Raw genomic sequence first — 5,783 nt, 5'->3', positions numbered from 1 at the left:
CACAGGAACCACGGGGGGGGGCCCCTGCATACTTGGCGGTGAACCTGGAAGTGGACCAGAAGTACTTCCAGTCCTTCTGGGTCCACCAGGGAGCACACAGGGGCCCCCTGTGCCCCCCCCGACTCTGTGATTGGCCACGGGGGGACTCCAAGTGGCCCCCCAGACCCAGGAGGCACCGTCACCAAGCCAGGGCATGCGGGGGGGCCCCCTAGCATGCTCTGCAGCAGACCCAGAAGTGGACTGGAAGTGCTTCTGGTCCATTTCTGGATCTGCTGCCAATAGCACTGGGGAGCCCCCCGCACTCCTGTGGGATGCTCCATCTGCACTATCATCACAGCATTTATGAGCTCCTGCTATGTAGAAGTATGTAGAAAAAACATTTAAAGCTGTGTCTATGTCTGAATATCCAAATCTTCCGAATCTCTCCAGATTGATTAAATTCAGAGAGATTAAAGGGTCTCCTGATTCAGTTCGGATTTGGAGATTCGGCCACCAAATCAGGCCGAATCTCCGCCAAATCAAATCAGTGACCAAAGCTTCGCGTAGCCCTAGTTGATATCTATCATCATTTTTTTTTGGTCTTTATCAATGGATTTGAACCAAGGATCTAAGTGAACAGCTTTGTAGTTACCATTTCAAATCCTCAGAGTCCTCTGCTCTCATAAACAGACCATAACTCTTAATGGATTATTATCTTTAAAGCATATTGAAGTCCTTGGATGGAAGATACTACAGAATAGCACATTATTTTTTGTGTCTATGTCTGTAGCAGCTCCTTCGAGTCCTAAATTTTACCCATCTATTACATTTGCTAACTGTTCATTCTTTTTGTAAGTAGCAATTACCTGGGGCCAGCTGTGGTCCATATTCTATATTCCAATAACATCTTTTATATACACTGTATGTTTTATATACACTGTATACATAGAAGCAATCTTGTGTTGCTAGCTAAATTCAGCCTTACGGGATTGTGAAAAAAACAGCAACACTGACTAGAGGCAGGAGGAGAAAATGAAGGATCTTAGTGTCATTGTTCAGCATGAATGAACTGCAAAATGAAGCAAAACAACATCAACAGTGGAAACTTAAAGGAAATATTTTTTTTTAATTCTTTCATTTAAATACGCTAAAGTATGGTTAAGGCATGGAATTTTCTTTTAATGCAGGATTTGAATCTAGACTGTGCATCTTTAATCAAATAACTTGTCTGTTCTCCAGCACCTTCTACTCACTTAAAACAGATTTTCTAACCTCCTATGAAATGTTAATACTCTCGCTTCATCGCTTTCTCACACACCTAATTGTCCAGGCAGTACATTGATTGGAGGGCTTCTTGCTTGCTGTCCTTTTATGTTACTCTTTACTAGTGCTGGTTGCCTGGTAACTCTAACCCCTTTCCTTCCCTCTCAGTAATTTTACATTTTTTTTCTTTTTTCTAATAAGAGCCATCATTCATATCCCCAGTAGTATCATTCTTCTCCATCTGTGCCACCATAGCATGTTCTCTTGAAGATGGCTGAGTGACCAAAACATTGATTAGAGCCTAGTCGTTGCACTGAGATAGATTAGAAACATTTTTAATGCTTTTTCCTGTTAAAAGTAACAAAAGATTGCACAAGTGGTTGTGCAGAAGACTTTAATCACCTTCCCCTTTCATGTTGACTCCTAAGCTCCCTCATTCCCTCCATTACAGCCACATGGAAGATGACTGCAAGGATGGGAATCCATGGCATGGGGTAGGTGGGGCTGAAAACATGACACTTATTATCTTAAAGCCCAGAAGGAAATCAAGCCCCTTCGCAGCCTCTCAAATTCTGCCTTTCCACTGTATTTTTCCTGAATCCCTTTCATTCCCATGTTCTCCCAGACCACAGGATCTCCCAGTCCCCCACATTCCTCTGCTTCCTGATAAGTCAGGGGTGGACAAAATACAGCCCGTAGGCCAGATCTGGCCTGCCAGGCCATTCTATCTGGTCCACAGGGCCCCTAAAAATTTAGAAAATTAATTATTATCTGTGTATGGCTGTCAGTCAAAGATGACAAGGCTCCATGGCAACAAGACCTAAGGGGGAGCTATTGGCAGGACCCAGCAGCTGAGCAGCAAGGATTTTTTTTTCAGTTTCAAGGTAGCAGCACCCTCCCTCTCAAAGGGAGTACTTCCAGGGCAAGGGAAGGGGCTTCCGGTGGCACAGATCAGGGGTTAGAGGTGGGACTTCTGTTCCCAAGATGATGACCGGAGTCAGAGCACTCATCAAAGGGCAGGGTTACCCTTGTGGCCCTCGACAGCTTACCAAAATTTGTTAAGTGGTCCTCCATTTAAAATAATTGTCCGCCCCTGTGATAAGTGCTCCTCATCCTACTTCCTCAGCCCACAAGTTCTTCCAGACACCTGGAAGCCTACCCCTCACTCACCAGGTCCCTACAGTTCCCAACTCTGCACATCCCACTCAAGCTCCTCTGCTCCTCCTTCCACCACATACTCCCCCAAACTGCCACCTTACACACTCTCTTGTCCTCTAAGTAAAGCCTGTCACAATGCAACAGCATCTTCTCCGTCCTTATGAAACAACCAGTTCAATACTTCAGAACAAATCATAGATCATGTATTCAATTGTCAAGACATGCGATGCTTAGAAGTCAAATAACTGTGCAAATTATGTTATACTGAAAACAAAGCTGAATGTTAGATAGGCCTCTTGCTCTGACCTTCTGTCCTTAGTCCTAGGCCCTGGGGCAGCTTCAGCTCTTCACTTCCATAGACTTTCCAGGACCCTTAGCTTCAGCAAGAGAATGAATTAGTAGTTGGGGATTAGACAACCTAAGGTGGTAGGGCAGGAGAAAGCTTACACCAGTGAAACAATCATATCTGCTAAACAGAAACTGCACATACCTGCAAGAGAAAGGTGCACAGTCAAAGTTTGATTTACCAACTGATTCAAAATTTGTGATGCAGGGTGTATGACACTTGGCCTGGATTGGGAGAAAACGCATATAAGTAGAGATGGAACGTAAGGCAGAATGCTAAAAAATATCCTAGAAAGCTAGCAGTTCAAGAAGTTAAAAGGGATTTTTGGCTCCTTTGTCCATGCAAAGCATGTTTAGAGAGAAGATTTAGCTTGGCCCTGTCCACCTGGCTAGGAAGAGGTACATCCTCCTTTTCACTCAGGAGCTGGGGCACAGGTTAGAGTACCATGAATCAAAGTGAAACCAGTTATAAGACAAATAATACTTCACCATAAAACCTGCTAGAAATCTTTGCAAAAATTAATACCTCCAACTCCTGTATAGACCTACCTCAACCTGTAGAACTCCTCTCTACAGGAAGGACCATGCCAGGGCCTGCAGTCAACGGAGAGGAGTCTGCCCAAATCATTCTGGCCTACAGATCACAGTGGAGCTCCACTTTTGGGAAGGATGTATCTGCCTCTTTTTTTTTTTCTTTACAGAAAGAACAACTTCCCTCGACAAAAATAAATTGTGGAGTTTTTCATCACTTCTGGGTTTTTCCCCAGATTAGGACCAACTGGTTCAGCACCACGCCAGTCCCAATGCTGCCCAAGGCAGGGGATAACATTCTTTTTTTGTGACTGCTACACTGCTCACACAAGTGTCATATGATCAAGCCTGGTATTTCATCCCCTCCTGTACAGTGTGTGAGGATGTACTAATACCCTTGCCTCATCAGTCTCTAGATCCCAGAGGGCCAAAGGTAGTAATACTCCCCCCACCACAAGCAATGCTGGTAACAGTCCAGTTTGGGAGGTGGAGATGAGGCCAGTGGGATGCAGATGGGTGCATTCCAATGCATTACACACATCAGGGAAGCTCCATTTAGCAGCAGTCTCTTCCCCAGTCCAGATGGGGCCAGTTGCCTAGCACTGTACAGTAGGAGCCCTGGGAGAAAAAAACTCCTAAGTTAAATTAATTAGGCTTCCAGCACAGAGAAGCATGATTTGTTCCAAGTAAATAACTAACCTGCTCTTATGCAAAGAGCCTCATCTGTATAATTAAAAGCTGCATAGCTCGCCTACCTCTCTGCTTTGCACATCACATTAGTCGGTCTGTATGCAGCTCCTTACAAAATGCGCTATGATAGCTGCACATCTGGCAAAAATCAGTCCCATTATTCTACAGACGTAATGGGGAATGAAATGAGGAACACTTAGGTCCTTATTCATTCAGACAAATAAAAATTCATCTTCTATGCATCTGGATTTTTTCCTCTGGTTTGAAATATTTTCATTCATAAAAGGAAAAAATATAAGATGGGAAAGTACCAGCAGACCAAAAGAATATACTAGCTACCAGAGTGGGAGTGTTTGGGTCAGGGGTCTGGGTTCATGCCCAGCTTTCCTGTATGCATGTGATGCTTTTTAGAATCAACTGCAACAAGAGATCTGTAATAAAGATAACTTATTGGAGACACTCAAATGCTATCCTAATCCAGTGCTAAATACGGCTACTAGGAAAAGTGGGAAACAAATACAGACAAGCTGTAAATTCTATGATTCTGTCCAAAGTGAACTCCACCCACCCAGAATAAAACATATTATTAAACTTCAGGTCTGATGCTGTTCCACAGGGGATCAGAGGGCTGTGTGAAAAACACAAGTAACTAAGTGACAAGTAGTTCAGTGAGCACAACGGAATTTGATCCTGTACCAATAATGGCATTACTGCGGGTTATTCCTCCTGCCCAACACAGGAATAAAAGCTAAAATAGAAGCACATAGCTAAGAGCTCCATTTGTATGTTGATTATACCATCTAATTGAAAAACTGAAAACTCCTTTATGTAACTGATCCAGGGTTTGTAATGAGAAAGAGCTGCAGGGAACCTTGCAAAGTTCTTCATTCTAGTTCACCATGCCCAAAAATATACTATTGGCACTTGTTTCATCTCAGTAGTAGCAGCCAAGGCATTCATTCAGGACAAATGGCCTTTCCTATTCTAAGCTGTAAAAAGATTTGGATTTAAGGATGGTTTTGCTAAATGGGTTGCCACTTATCAGAGCTATAGTCAAAAGGAGACCCTCCCATGCTTCTCACTAGAGTCCTGGGCTGAGGCTGGAGTTCCCATTTTCATCCTTCCCTTCCAAGTGGGTTATGGATGTGACCAATTGATCAGGCTGGATGTCCTGAAAGGGGAAAGGGGAAACAGAGGAGCACCATACATCTGTGACATACATCTCTTGTGCTAGGTCCCACATCACCACACCTAACTCTGAAAAGAATACCTGACCATTTCTAATCATGTTTCAGGCTAGAATAATTTATAAGTCATATATCATGACTTGTGGGATGTTTTTGCCCCTCAGTCTTACACTTCTCTCATTTCAAATGACCCTTATGTCAGATCAAATCACTTAGTGTAATGGTCTCCTCAGATTTATCTATAGATTATAAACTGAATATTACTCTGGTATGAACAACTATAGAAGTGAATATTGAAACATGGAGCCATTTACCCCTTCCTCCTTTTAGGTTGTTATTCATTTGATAAAATTAATATGCCTCCCTATCTTTTATACCTGTTACAGATTTATTTATTCTAAATCTATTTGCTTTTAGCTCCTCTATGGAAAATTCATTTAATTTCTTTAACTCCTTGATGCTTTTTCTTATACATAAAACACTTTGATGCCTAGGTTAGATAAAGAACCATATTTCCAAACTGTATGGATTGGTTTTCTGCAGCCCAGCTGAGTTTTGTTGCTAACTGAGCAGAAAAGACTGTACGTGGCACTTGATTTCTATTGGTTCTCTCTCAGCTGACTCTCTCTT

Source organism: Alligator sinensis, unplaced genomic scaffold, assembly GCF_000455745.1.
Source record: "Alligator sinensis unplaced genomic scaffold, ASM45574v1 scaffold768_3, whole genome shotgun sequence".
NCBI classification, from domain to species: Eukaryota; Metazoa; Chordata; order Crocodylia; family Alligatoridae; genus Alligator; species Alligator sinensis.
Note: the sequence above shows the minus strand (reverse complement) of the source record.